Genomic DNA, 15799 nt, shown 5'->3' with positions numbered 1-15799 from the left:
AGGAGCGAAAGTGATGTAGTAGGTTCAAAAGCTGAGTGCGCTGCTCTGGAGGAAGATCGGCATCAATGGAACGGAGGAAAAAGTCTGTAGAGGGGGAAGCAGGCGCAGGCTGAGCGCAGTCACGGCAAAGTGCGGCGCGTCGTCAGGTTCCTCAGAGATCAGAAGAGATGCGATTGGCTGGATACTTCCGAGGCATTCGCCATGGCGCAAAGCAGTAGGGAAGTTAAATGGGTTAGAGACCCATAACATGGAAAGGCCAGCGGAAATAGCGAGCACTGCGTAGGGTAATGGAAGGCACTTGCGGCACAGGAAAGTATGGGCTGGTGTGAAGAGAACGGTGTCATCGCTAATAGAGGCACAAGCGACACGAACAAGCACTGAAGAGCAGGGAGGAAGGTCGATATCTTCGGCGACGAGGGCTTTAGCACCGTAATTTGATTGATCAGCGTCTGGTAAGGCATCGGGCACAGTCGATAACTCCACTTCCGCTCGAGCACAATCGATAATAGCAGCATGACGCGACAGGAAATCCCAGCCTAAAATTACAGCGTGCGAGCAACTTGGCAGCACGACGAACTCAATCGTGTAAAGGGAATTCTGGATAACTACTCGAGCGGTGCATGCTGCTAAAGGCTTGATATGCTGAGCGCTGGCCGTTCGCAACGAAAGTCCCGCAATTGGCGTCTTCACTTTCTTTAAAGTGCGACATAGTTTTGCGTCCATTACCGAAATCGCAGCACCAGTGTCGATTAGAGCCATGACAGCAACACCCTCGACGAAAACTTCAGTTAGGTTTGTCGGCGACAGATGAGGACTTGGGAAGTTCGACTGGGTCGCAGTTCTCGCCTCAGGAACTGCGGCCTCTAGTTTTCCTCGTGTGAAGCGTTCTGTCGACGTCGCATCGGAGAGATAGAGCGGCGTCGCGGCGACGGTGAACGGCGGTCGGACATGGCTGAGCGGTCTGGGGAGAACTGAGGGCGAGCTGGAGGCTCAGCAGCCGCGGTATACTGAGGCGTCGGAGACAAGTATGCAGAACCATGAGTAGGTGGTGCCGACACCGGGAGACGGTTGCGGCAATAACGAGAATTGTGTCCAGCAAGCCCGCAGGTGTAACAAATTGGCCGGTTATCCGTCATGCGCCAGGGATTACGTGGTCTTGGAGCCGGTCGCATAAAATGCGCAGGTTCTCGCGCAGGCGCAGGAGGCGCCTGAACGTAGGCAGGTGGCGGTGGAGCATATGTAGTTGGCGGTCGGGCCGCAACAGCCGCATATGTTAACGGCGCTGTAACAGGCATGGGTTGATGGGCTGGAGGAAGAGATTCAGCTTCCTGTTCCTGAATAATGTGGCGCAAACTGGGAGCTAAGTGTCTTGATGGCAGGATATAAGGGAGAGCTGTCGAGCCACTTCTTCCCGAATGAAGCTCTTAATTTGTGGCAGAAGCGGAGAATGTTCGCCTGCATCTGTCAGGCCAGCAAGGGACTCAGAGTGCATGGTGTTCGCGCGAGTTATGGCCCTTTGTTTCCGCAGTTCATCATAACTTTGACACAGTGGGACCACTTCCGCGACGGTGCGGATATCTCGAGCCGACAGCATCTCAAAGGCATCGTCATTGGTGCCTTGCAGAATGTTCTTGATCTTCTCGGCCTCTGACATGTGTGGGTTAACGCGCTTGCACAAGTCGACGACGTCCTCGATATAGCTCGTGCAATTTTCGCCAACTTGCTGAGACCGCGTACGCAAGCGCTGTTCAGCGCGGAGTTTCCTCACAGCTGGTCGGCCGAAAACTTCAGAGAAGCTGGCTTTAAACACGGACCATGATGGAATGTCGGCTTCATGGTTTCGAAACCATAGGTATTGCTACGCCGGTGAGATAGAAAATGACGTTGCTTAACTTTGTTTCCGCGTTCCATTTGTTGTAAACGCTCACTCGTTCATAGGATGTGAGCCAGTCCTCGACATCGTGGTCGTCAGTGCCGCTGAAGATGGCAGGGTCTCGCTGGCGGAGGGAGCCGGGACAGATGATGGCCGAGCCAACTTGTACGGCTTGGTGGTTGACGTCCTCAGGCATCGCAGGAGGTGGTAATGTACGGCTGCGGAGTTCCAGGGCGAGAGGATAGATCTCACCCAGCACCTACACCAAATGTGAGAATGGAGGTTTATTCAGCAGATCAACACGACTTGACTAGCAGGACTGAGCAGATCAGCAGGGAACGCAGTCAGCTCCAGCACGCGCAGAGATCACGATGCCACTGACTGGCATGTTCCTTGTGCACTTCTTCCTCTTCACAATGTGTCTATTTTCAGTCATTGCCCAAAGGTTTCAGAATGCGGATGTTAAACCTCATCATTACGAATTAACCCGGGCTGACAGGCTACAGTATATATGGTTTTGAAAGTGCAACGTCTTACTGGCCTACTGCAGATTGCAGAAGTGTGTATATATTCTTGTACACTGCGCCGTATAGTGTTTCTATACATAGGCAGCCACAGTTGTTAGTCCAAAAAAAATATGTCTGTTTTGTTGCGATTTTATCGAGGAGGAGAACGAAGTATTCTTAAAAGTTTGACATATCAGTGGCCTTACGCATCACGCTGAGCACGTATAGAAGAAATGGTAGGGTCTATAACTGTTTCGCGTTCCACCTCTGTACTGAACTTCTTCACAGTTGAGAACAGCGCAACATTCGGGCATTTCTATGCGTTTCGTAGGTGGCATAAGCCAGGCGTCCGACTCGATGGCAACATTGCACGAAACATGCCCTGCTTGCATGCGTAGTGCCATCCAAACATTGATTTCAGGGCGTTCTAAATGCTTTGACTCAGGAATCTCTGTCTTTATCTAATGGCATGGGTTTGCCAAGAAAATGAAGCTTTACGTTGGCAGGGGTCAGTCACCGGAGTAATCGGGGAGGACCCTACACCAACCGTGCCCTTACAGCCTAGGACATTTTTCTCGAATAAATGTTCTCTACTACTATATCGTTGACGATGCATAAAACATACTTGAAAGCCATCCTGAAGGGCAGGACAATATTGTTCGGGACATAAAAAAATATGAGGATATAGAGGTTGAGAATTGAATGTTAATATCTCCAAGCCAATTCCGGCCAACACTTGTCATGACATGTGCAGTGTTTTTCTAGCCGTCAGAACTCAAGGAAAATATCGGCCACTATAACCCAGTCATATTCATTGTTGTAATGTCCCCCCAACAGGCGCGGCCACATCGACCACTGTATGCCAAAATGTATTCAATGTAGATAAGCCAGCTTTACTAAACGGATCATATCAATCAATGCGCACAAGATGCGTGTAATGTTGGCAAGCCATCGCAGCTGCCCATAAAATGTCGACCCCTAAACCCATGAGAGGTACAATATCGGGAAACCATCTTAACTTGTAGTAAAACATTGAGCATCGTAAGTCAGTAAATATTTCAAGTTGACCGGCCAGCAATGATGGCAAGAGAATATTGATTAACCTATGCGGGGATGTATGGTTTTTTGGCAAACCATTAAACTTCGTCAGGCAACATCGGCCTCTGTAATTGCAGATTTACAATATTGAAAGCCATGACGACTGGCGGAGGATATTGACGAATGTATGCCAAGGTACATTCGATGTTGACAAGCAATTAATATTGGCATTGCAATATTCTTCAATGTATGCAATGACAGGGCAATGCTGGCTAGTCGCCACAGCTCATTGGGCAATATGCGCACTGGAACCAGCAATTATACATTGCTGGGAAGCCACTAAGGCAGGTGGGTTAACATTAACTAATATATGCCAATATATATTAAATGTTGACAAGCCAGCTATACTAGCAGGACAATATTTACCATTGTATGCCGTCACCGACCATTTTATCTGCAGATATACAAAATGTTGGGAAGCCGTCACGATTGCCAGAGGGATGCGAAGATATATTCGCTGTTAAGAAGCTGTCAATACTGGCTGCACGATATTGACCAATGATATGTCCAAGGATGGTTAGTGGCCACCACTCGTTGGGAAATATTGGCCACTGTAACGCAAGATGCATACAATGCTGACTAGCCGCTAAGACTGGCGGGATGATAATGACCAATGAATGCCAAGCTATATTCAACGTCGACAAGCAGGAAAGTATTTACGAATGTATGCCATAATTCGAGAAATATGGGCAAGACACTGCCTATGGCTGGGTAATATTGGTCATCATATATTATTGTGTCTACAATGCTGGCAAGCAATTCTATACGTAAGGTCTTTATTGCCCATTGATAGTCCATGAATGCCAATCATGACGGGAACATGTAAATTATTGTTCCAAGAGTGGTCAATGTTATCGCATGGCTGTACCATTATTGTTAGAGCATTGGCAAAGCCGGGCCACTGGGGGTCTAGACGTCGCCAATCAATTTCCGATATCGGGCAGGTCGCATGTGCTACCTGAGAATTCTCGTCGAGCTCAACAAGCCGCGGGACAGCGGACATACCTAAGGGGTTGTATACCGAGGACACGCTTCCGCTTTGGTCACTGCCACTACAGGTGCTAGTTTGGAAGAGCAGTTTTTTGGGGGTTGTAGTTCGCGTCAGCTCTAGGGATACGATGCTTTTCGCCTCAACCATTCCAATGCGATAAATTCTCCACGGTTTGGGGGGCAGGCATACGAGTTACGGGTCGTCGAACAACTTCTCAAATGTTGAAGGTGACACTGTCACAGAAAGCCCGGCTTCCTCTCAAAGGTCGGTTGTGCTCGCGAACTCATCCCTGCGCACTTCAGACGTTATAAAAGAGTCCTGAATGCCATCGGAATTGTCAGAACTGTAGCTGACATGGGGTGGTCTGCTTTTCTTTTTCGGTGGGGCGAGAAGCTGTCGCTCCGATGGCCGCTTCCTGCTTTTGAACGTTTTGGACAGATAAGCAGCGCAATCGGTAAACCGTATGGGCACGGCGTCCTGTGCCAATATTGCGCGACGAGGCGTGCTGACCAGGACATGGTCATTGTGTTCTGCTGTCCAAGTCATCGAAACATGGCAAGGTTCGAAATGCCGCTCTGATACATAGTCCGTCATCTGCAGAAGGCGGTCTTTTCTCGGGATTGCGCATCGCCACACGTTCAGTCGCTCTTCATCCTTTGGTGCTTAGAAGATAGAACTGTTCACGGCGGGACGTGTATCCCGTGGTGCAGCGGGGAACAAAACAGCTTTTGTCCATCACCATGCAACACAGGAGTGCATGAAAAAAAATGTAATGGGAAAAAACGACTACCACGTGGCAGAAAAACAAGCGCAGCGATCGCAGTCTCTCCTTCAACGGCGCTCGCAGGCACACGCGCCTGCCTGTGCTGCGGAACGATGAGCCTACAAACTGTCATCGCCATTTCACGGCGCTCACAGAAAACACGAGCAGACGTTCGTCAACATCGTCCGCTGGAAGGCGCAGCCGTTCAGACACCTAGTCTATTCTTCCACCGGGGTGGAAAGTGTGCTTGAAACCGTACGAATACTAGTGAGGTATTTGTGTAGGTAATGCTCAACGGCATTCCCAAAGGGCTGGGGCACACAATGAGGCATGAAAACCATAAAAATGGTATGAACTCCAGAAAGGAGCCGCATTTGGATCGGTAAGCAAAAAGTTTGTCCCTAGCAAGTGAAGCATGCAATTGCGTGCACTGATTTGGCAAGCTGAGCTCTAAGTGGAAGGCGCGGTTGGATATGCCTGTGACAGCACTATGGTGGGCCAAAAACGTTTGACGACAAACAGGAAAGCGAGAGACCACCATGCAAAGGCAACAAGCCCAAATAACTTTATTTTTGTCGATTCCCTTGTCGCTGGCTATAATTTTGAGTTTGATAACTACGACGAGAAACGACGAAGGTCCAATATAAAAAACATTGCCGACAATTACGTTCTTCCTAATGCGAAATTTGAGCGCAGCTCATCAGCTATATCAGGTTTTTGATAGATTGAGCTATGCGTTTCGGCTGAGGTGGTGCACATATCGAGATTCGGCGCCATAGATCCAGTGCTCTGATTACTGCCGCACAGGTGTGGCATTGGAGGAGGAGCGAAGAGAGTAATTAAGTTATCGGGAAGTTGCTGTAGGCAGCGCGTGGGCCCTCAGGAACGTTGAGCGGCGAAGAGATAGCAGCCACTGACTGATACCGCTGCCGCCGCTAGCGAGCCAAATCAACGTGATTGTTAATGCAGTCACGTTGATTTCACTTGAAGGAAGATGCACGCACCGCGATCGGCTAATGCCAAGCTCGCGCTTCGGCAGCCAGAGAACACCGTCGTCGTCACGCAGGAAAAGGGGGGGGGGGGGGGTAAATGCGGGATCGCCGCCGCGGAGAAAGAAGGAGGGGGGTGTAGGATATATGCAGGGGCGAACGGTAGCGGCAGGACCGCACGCTGCCCTTGCTGTGAAGCTGGCGACAACGGACAACGGCGACCACGACGCGAAGCGCAGGGATGGGCGCCAATGAGCTGCGCTCTAAAAGCACATTTATTTTCCAGAACATCGTGTTCTTATAGATCACTGTGGGATGAGTGGCTCAACGTCGGCTCGCAAGTCACCCGCGATATCACAACAGGTCGTGGTGTAAGCTGAACCTTCTATATTTGCTAATTCGGTCGTATGTGATCAGTCCTTACAAGTGCGGTGAAGCTGCTCTTAAAAACAAAAAGAGGTCTTTAGGAGATGTCTATCAGAGTAGTTTTTTCCTTAAATTTATTTTAGGTTGTCATTCTTTTTCTCCCCAAAATTTGAAAATACAGCGCAAGAGCAATAGATATTATCAGATAAAATGACATAAGAACTTGCACCTTTAGCTTACTGCACAAAGGACTCAGGAAAACATACTGCATAGCTGCTGACGACATGTATGCATATATTTATTTCGAAGATTGTGGACGCATACTCATTTCTGGAGACAAATTGACACATATCAACAACTGCACCTTTATACAAAAATGAAGACCTATCAAACTTATACTTTAGTCATATGTATTCCCTTTATTCCCCTTCGCGAAGGGAGATATAAGTAGTGCTGACGCACTTGTCGCTTCTCTCTGAGCTTAAATAAAAGCATCGCTACTTCTAGTTATCATTTGTTCTTTGGTTATGGCTCGGTTCCTTTTTTGTTTCCATCCATTCAAGGACGGTATATGGATGGTATGATCTTTCTGACGAGTTCCATGCGTTGTGTAAGGGCCTTTCAGGTTCTCTGGCGTGTCCGTTGATTCAACCCCCAATTTGACCGACGTACCGGCGCAGACAAAAGTAAATGAAGCACGCTATTTTTTTCTAAAACTTTTCGCGCCTTGCATAATAGAAACTGGCAGTCGTGGCATGGGTATTCCTGTAGTAGACAGTAGTGCACTTTAACTTCTACAAATATTGTTGCCCTGTCTCCAGTGCGAAAGGCGGGATTTATTTTGAAGAGAAAAGCGTGCTCCGTTTACTTATATCCGCACCTGTACACTGTCACAAGATAGGGGATCCGTAGTCCACATTTGTGTTACGCCATACGTAAGGCTTTGTTTGTCTCTTTGCACGGCCCAAAGGATAGTTCCACTACTGCTGAGTTTGATCACATCCCGGCCAATTTGCAAGGGGCCGAGAAGACCATAGAGATGCTGTACACTTTGCCAAATTTTTTTTTTTTTTGAGGTTGTCGGGCTTCTTGTGAATGTACGGTAGTAACACTGGCTTGGCTTTGACAAATTTTTTTTTTAGGCTTTCTATTTTCTTCTACCATTGATACTTTGCAGCAGTGCCTCGATTACGGCCGCAATTACATGGTCAAAAAAGCCTGCTTTGCTGAGTCTCGCTACCTTAATTCACTTGTAAGCTCGCTTGCGTAATATGAAGATACCATGGAAGCAGTGCGGATTCTATATTGTCAGAAAACAGTACTCTTTACTGTTTTTGATTCTGCCGAAATCAAATGATAAAAAGGATTATTTTCCCTAGGAAGGTAGCGGCAGCAAGCACTCATTACATCCAGCTAGAATTTGAGGGCATCTGTGTCGGTTTATGTGTCGCAAAATTTTTCTGCCATGTTTTCTGTGCTCCAAATGGTACCATTTTATCTTCACTATTTCAAAACCAATCTAGCCAAAAGAGTGTTTCATATATTGATGAATATTTGCTAATAACAAAAAGAAGTGACACTTGTCACTATGAGGAAATCGCCGCAAAATTTTTTCACTGTTTGGAAACATAGCAACGGCTCCTTTTCAAGAATGAGCTTCCTGAAAAAATCAGGCTGCAATGTTTTTTTTAACTTTATCGTCAAGGCCTCTTACCGCCCTTCGAGCAAGAGAACACAGATTGCCAAAACGATGTGTAATCTGCCCACCTTACAACTAATGATGTAATATGGTATCTCACTACTATCTAAAATGCGCATACTTTCACCCTATACGGCCTGAATATATGCAATATGCGCCCTTCAGTAGACATAGTTTGAATCGGCACACCTGTGTGTATTTCTGTGCTCTTCGAGTAAAAAGTGGAGATATTTGACCTTCTGCTAGTCAGAGCTCCACCAAATCGCCCCATAATATATAGCGCATATATTTCTTCGGCTACCAGCACTACGAATAGCCTCCATGGTTTATCAGGCAGGTACTTTACAACACGGTTAGGTAACGTCAAAGATCAATCGTACCAGCGGAAAGTTTCCACTTTGTTATGCGAGCACTTAAAGGCGGAGGTTCTCGACACGTCCAGGTAGTTCTTGAACCGTTTGCTTCCAGCAATTTGGTTGTATGGTCTTTCTTGGCGTTGTTGTCGACTCCCGTCTGTACTGCAAGCGATCAGTAAGCTCGATATCTCATCTTTATAGCCACAACTCAATGTCACATCTATAATCTCAGGCGATTAAGGGGAAAAAGATCCCACCCGTCGATGGTCACCCTACGTGAAGCTCCAGTGGTGAGCCGGGTTGCGTGCCAGCTTGTTCCAATTTTTCTATCTATATCATAGTATTTTTGTCTAAAATGTTGGCATAAAAGAGCGTTTGGATCACAGAAAGCAGCTCCGAATAATCAAGGTCTTCAGGCGCGGCAATTGAAAAGGCTTCACAAAGATTATTTTGCCAGTTTCGTCTCGGTGCCTGTCCAACAGCAGTGGTGCTCCACCATAAATATATATGTATGGGCGCACGCAGGATTTATAGGATGGAAAGAAAGCATGAAAGAGTAGCTTTCTGTAACGCAGTTGTCAATAACGGTTTTATAAATATTTTCTCTTTGTATTACAGATCACTGGCGTATTCATCACGTGTACCGTAATCCTTGTTCAAACCAGTGACCAAGTCGCACAGCAGACGAATGCTACTGCTACAAGTTTCGCCTTGTAAACCTGCAAAAAGACTTCAATGTTTAGGCATCCCGCTTTTTTTCTCTATATTAGGGTCACTTTCGCTATTCGTACATTCAAAATATATAAACAAACTACCCAGGTACAGCGTACATTTTATAACCTCTCTCAGTTAACGCAGTAGAGCCACTACATTATGGTTGGGATCTTTTCCACCAGCACCAACCATTTCTAGCTTTTTATGAAAAGGCTACCATATATGCAGTCTAAGAGAACAGCGCTACCACGAACACATGCGTCCTAGTACGTAAATGCCACTGCCTCCAATGCAATAGCACTGGCACGGAACACAGTCTCAAGCTCACCAATATTATATATATATAATATATATATATATATATATATATATATATATATATATATATAATATAATATAATATATATATATATATATATATATATATATATATATATATATATATATATTGCTGCGTGCTTTGTACGCACGGGGGGTTTAGTTAGAGGGATCCGTCCAAACAGGACTGCGGCGTAGCGTACAAACGTCCCTCTGCCCTTGCTCTTCTTTCTTCACCGATCTACCCGACCGTTCTTCTTCATCTTCCGTCGACGTTCTACGAAGGCGCGTGACATTTCCCTCCTTGCAGACGACGCCCGTCGGGCGAGTTACAGAGAACCTCTGGAATGAAATCACTTGAGGCGGGCTACATGCCCCACCTAAGACTGCCGTGACCGTCGACCAATTCGCCGTTAGGCGTGCTATGACGTAATTCAGGTCACTGATGCGTTCTAACACAACAAACGGTCCGGTGTAGTGTGACAGCAGTTTTTGACAAAGACCGCGCTTACGGAGAGGTGTCCACAACCACACATAGTCACCAGGAGCATAAGAAACGTGTTTGTGTCGAGCGTCGTAGCGGTTTTTAGAACGTTCTTGTGAAGATAAAATTCGAACTCTGGCCAGCTGGCGGGCTTCTTCAGCTCTGCAGAGTGTGGTAGCAAGAGAAGGTTCGTCATGAATTAAAAATGGCAGTATGGTGTCGAGGACACAGCGATGCGTGCGAGAATAGAGAAGGTAGAAGGGACTGTAGCCTGTTGTCTCATGTTGCGCTGTGTTATATGCATGAGTAATGAACGGTAAAACGCCATCCCAGTCCTTATGGTCTGCAGCGACGTACATAGCCAACATGGTGGGATGCGTTATTAGTTCGTTCTACCACACCGTTCGTTTGGGGATGATATGGCGTGGAGTGGCGAAAAGTGCAGGCGCTGAGGCGAAGAAGTTCTTCAACAATATCCGCTGTGAATTGGCGTCCATGGTCACTAATGATGACTGCAGGAGGGCCGTGCCGAAGAATGACGAGTCGAAGTAAGGAATTTGATACTTCAAACGCAGTAGTGAATGGTATCGCGGCTGTCTCACAGTAGCGGGTTAAATAATCAACGCACACAAGAATCCATCGGTTTCCAGTAGAGGACCACGTGAAAGGTCAAGAAGGTCAATGCCAACTTGGTCAAACGGGGCTGTTGGAGGTGTGACTGGCTGCAGTTTTCCATGTGAGCTTGAAGTCGACAGCTTAAAGCGCTGGCATTGCACACAGCTGGCTACATATCGCTTGATCGTTGAACGCATCTTCGGCCAGTAAAATCGCTTCTGTGTGCGGTGGAGTCTTCGGGCCACTCCCAGGGGACCAGACGTGGCGTCATCATGCATCATTTCTAGAACTGTGATACGTAGGCCTTCCGGAACGACAAGAAGTACACGTGCTCCCCCAGAGGCGAAATTTTTCTTGTGAAGCACTCCTTCGCAAATGTTAAATGTGTTCTTCATAGGATCGTTGGCGGAATCAAACAGTGAAGTTAATGTTTTGTCTTTGCGTTGCTCGGTTCGGAAAACTCGGAGATCGGGGAAGGTTTGTGAAATTGGAGCCAAATATTCATTAAAATTTGTCTGAGTCGTTATCAGTCGTTTGAAGCGGCAAACGCGAAAGACAGTCAGCATCTGAGTGTTTATGGCCGCTTTTATGAACCACAGTAAATTAAACTCGTGTAAACTCGTGTAGACTCGTGTAGCCCCCTTCATGGATCACTGCCTTGTCGTGGCGGAGGGGCTTGCGAAACTCGATGAAGTCGTGAGCTCTGCTGTGTAGGGCCACCCAAGATAGACAGGTCACGGCAGAGAGTTCTGACAAAATGTGATTCACTGGAGAAGGTAATGGCAACCCACTCCAGTATTTCCTGCCAAGAAAACCCTATGGCCAGTCACAATACCATTATCGATATGGCGCCGGAAAATGAGCCCCCCAGGTTGGAAGGCGTCCCACATGTTACTGGGGATGAACAAAGGGCGGTTCCTAGTAGCTCCAGGACGAATGAAGCGGCTGGGCTAAAGCCAAAAGGACGCTCAGTTGTGGATGTGTCGGGAAGCGACCGGAAAGTCCGATGTTGCAAGGAGATATATCACATAGCAACATGGAATGTAAGATCTATGACGCAAGGTAAACTGGATATCGTCAAGCGAGAAATGGACAGATTGAACATTGATATCTTGGGTATCAGCGAGCTCAAGTGGACCGGAATGGGAGAATTTAACTCCGGCGACCATTATGTCTTTTATTGTGGGCACGAATCCAAGAGAAGGAATGGGGTCGCTCTCATAGTAAACAGAAGAATGGGCAAAGCAGTGCTAGGGTACAACCCCAAAAACGACCGAATGATTTCACTTCGGATCCAAGGTCACCCTTTCAACATAACAGTTATCCAAGTCTATGCACCGACCACTGCTGCTGAAGAAGCTGACATTGAGAGATTTTATGCGGACCTACAATGCCTTTTAGACCGCACCCCATCATCAGACGTCGTTTTTCTCATAGGAGACTGGAATGCTAAGGTCGGAAGTGAAGAAATATCCGGAATTACAGGCAAGTTCGGTCTTGGTGAGCCAAATGAAGCTGGGCAGAGGCTAGTAGAGTTCTGTCAAGAAAACAACCTGACCATAGCGAATACTCATTTTCAACAGCACAAGAGGCGCCTGTACACATGGATTTCACCGGACGGTCTGTACAGGAATCAGATCGATTATATTATTTGCCGGCAGAGATGGAGAAGCGCTATACAAGCAGTAAAAACAAGGCCTGGGGCCGATTGTGGCACCGATCATCAGCTTCTTGTTGCCAAAATTAAGCTTCGATTGAGGAAAACGCAGAAAACTAGAAGGCCTTTCAGGTATGATCTGGATCAGATTCCATTAGAATATGCTGTGGAAGTGAGCAATCGATTTCAAGAATTAGATCTAGAAGACAAAGAGCCCGAAGAGATGTGGACTGATGTTCGTGATATAATACAAGAAGTTGCTACTAAGGTAGTTCCAAAGCAAAAGAAATGCAAAAAAGCAAACTGGTTATCTGAAGAGGCTTTGCAAATAGCTGAGGAAAGGAGGATGGCAAAAGGTATGGGGGAAAGAGAAAGATACAAGGTTCTCAATGCGGATTTTCAGAAAATAGCAAGGAGAGATAAGAATGCCTTCTTGAACATACAGTGTCAAGCAGTTGAGGACAACAGCCAATTAAGGAACACAAGAGCTCTGTATAAGACAATCAAAGATATCAAAGGAAGCTTCTGTGCTAAGCTGGGCGTGATAAAGGACAAACGAGGCAAGGACCTCACTGAAGCCTCAGAGATAAAGAAGAGGTGGCAGGAATACACAGAAGAACTGTACAAGAAGGACCCGGATGTGCAAACCCAACATAGGACGGTTGTGATTACTGATCTCGAGCCGGGCATCCTGAAGAGTGAAGTTGAATGGGCCTTAGCCAGCCTTGCTAAGAACAAAGCTAGCGGAATTGATGGTATTCCAGCTGAGTTGCTTCAAAACCTCAACCACGACGCTGTTAACACACTGCATACATTATGTCAAAAGATTTGGACAACCCTGCAGTGGCCACAGGATTGGAGGAGGTCAGTTTACATCCCCATTCCAAAGAAAGGCAGTGCCAAAGATTGTTCCAACTACCGCACGATCGCGCTTATTTCGCATGCTAGCAAGGTGATGTTAAAAATCCTGCAAGGTAGGCTGCAGCAGTATATGGATCGGGAGCTTCCGGACGTGCAAGCTGGGTTTCGCAAGGCCAGAGGAACTAGAGACCAAATTGCCAACCTTCGCTGGATCATGGAAAAAGCAAGAGAGTTCCAGAAACCCATTTACTTCTGCTTTATTGATTATGCGAAAGCGTTTGACTGCGTAGATCACAGCAGATTGTGGCAAGCTCTCCAAGAGATGGGAGTTCCAATTCACCTCATCTGTCTCCTCAGGAACCTTTATGAAGGGCAAGAGGCCACAGTCAGAACTGGGCATGGTCTTACTGATTGGTTTCCGATTGAGAAAGGGGTGAGGCAAGGCTGCATACTGTCGCCCTGCCTATTTAACCTATATGCAGAGTGCATCATGAGGAAGGCCGGTCTGGACGAGTCTTCAGCTGGAGTGAAGATCGCTGGAAAACGCATCAACAACCTTAGATATGCGGATGATACCACTTTAATGGCAGAAAATGAATTGGATCTCAAGAGACTTCTGATGCGCGTACAAGAAGAGAGTGAGAAGTTTGGGCTTAAACTGAACATTAAAAAGACGAAGATCATGGCATCTTGCCCTATCAAGTCCTGGAGCATCAATGGACAAGAAGTGGAAGCTGTGACAGATTTTCTGTTCTTGGGCGCCAAGATTACCTCGGAAGGAGACTGCAGCCATGAAATTAGGAGACGCCTACTTCTGGGAAAGAGAGCAATGGTTAGCCTTGACCGCCTAGTAAAGAGCAGAGACATTAGTCTGCCAACCAAGATCCGTATAACCCGTGCTATGGTCTTTCCAGTTGTGATGTATGGATGCGAGAGTTGGACTGTGAAAAAGGCTGACCGCCGAAGAATTGACGCGTTTGAATTGTGGTGCTGGCGAAGACTCTTAAGAGTTCCTTGGACTGCCAGAAGATCAAATCAGTCGATATTGTCGACCATAAACCCTGACTGCTCATTGGAGGGTCAAATCCTAAAGTTAAAGCTCAGCTACTTTGGTCATCTGATGAGAAGAGAGGAGTCGCTGGAGAAAGATTTGATGTTGGGAAAGGTTGAGGGTCGCCGGAGAAGGGGTAGGCAGCGATCGCGATGGTTAGATGGCATTCTCGAGGCATTGCAGATGAAGCTATGTGATGTTAAGAAGATAGTGAGAGACCGGAAAGCGTGGCGTGACATGGTCCATAGGGTCACGAAGAGTCGGACACGACTGAACGCCTGAACTGAACTGAGACGTAAAGCCCATCGAGCGAGCCACCCACAGGGGTCACGAAGACTCACGAGCCAGCAAAGGGAATGGTGGTCGGTCACAATCGTGAAAGCATTCCCATACAGATAGGAACGAAAGCGCTGTACAGCGAAAACAGCGGCTAGACATTCTTGCTCCGTAACCGTGTAATTTCTTTCACATTTACTCAATGAGCGGCTGGCATATACGCTATCACGTGCTGATCGCGTCCATGGCGTTGTATAAGTACAGCGTCGATACCGATACCACTTGCGTCAGTGTGTTTTTCATTTGGAGCTGATGGGCAGAAGTGGCGGAGAGTTGGGCCCAAGGTCAAACGAAACTTCAGATGACGGAAAGCTGAGTCACATTCGCTGATCCAATTGAATGGTGCATTTTTATGCAGTAGACACGTAAGTGGGTAAGCGATGTCTGCAAACCTTGTTATAAAGCGTCGAAAGTACGAGCATAGCCCCAAAAAACTCTGCAGCTCTTTTACTGATTTGGGCACGGTAAAACTTTTGACGGCTTCAATTTTCTTGGGATCTGGTCGAACACCTTCTTTGTCAACTAAGTGACCGAGGAAAATTGTTTCACGATCGCCAAAATGACATTCTTGTACAAGACCAGCTCGTTCCATGCAATTAAGTACAATATCCAGACGGCTGTTGTGCTCACTAAATGTTTTGCCAAAAATTACAACGTCGTCCAAATAACATAAAGAAATTTGCCACTTTAGTCCACGTAGAATTGTATCCATGAACCGCTCGAATGTGGCAGGTGCATTACATAATCCAAAAGGCATAACGTTAAATTCATAAAGCCCGGCTGGTGTTACGAATGGAGTTTTTTCTTTATGTGCAATGTGCATGGGGATTTGCCAGTAACCGGATCTCAAGTCAATAGAAGAAAAGTATGAAGCTGAGTGCAGACAGTCATTGCATCATCTATACGTGGAAGCGGGTAGACATCCTTCTTCGTGACTGAAGTTAAACGGTGGTAGTCAACACAAAACCTCCATGTGCCATCTTTCTTTTTAAGAAGGATAACTGGAGCTGCCCAAGGACTACAGGACTCTCGAATAATGTCACGCTTTAGCATGTCTTGAACTTGCTCATCTATTACCTTACGTTCAGTTGCTGACACTCGATAGGGCTTCTGACTTATTGG

This window comes from Amblyomma maculatum, chromosome 1, assembly GCF_055883805.1.
Source record: "Amblyomma maculatum isolate TAMU_Amacu chromosome 1, ASM5588380v1, whole genome shotgun sequence".
Taxonomy (NCBI): Eukaryota; Metazoa; Arthropoda; class Arachnida; order Ixodida; family Ixodidae; genus Amblyomma; species Amblyomma maculatum.
The sequence above is the reverse complement of the archived record's forward strand: the minus strand, read 5'-3'. Positions refer to the sequence as shown.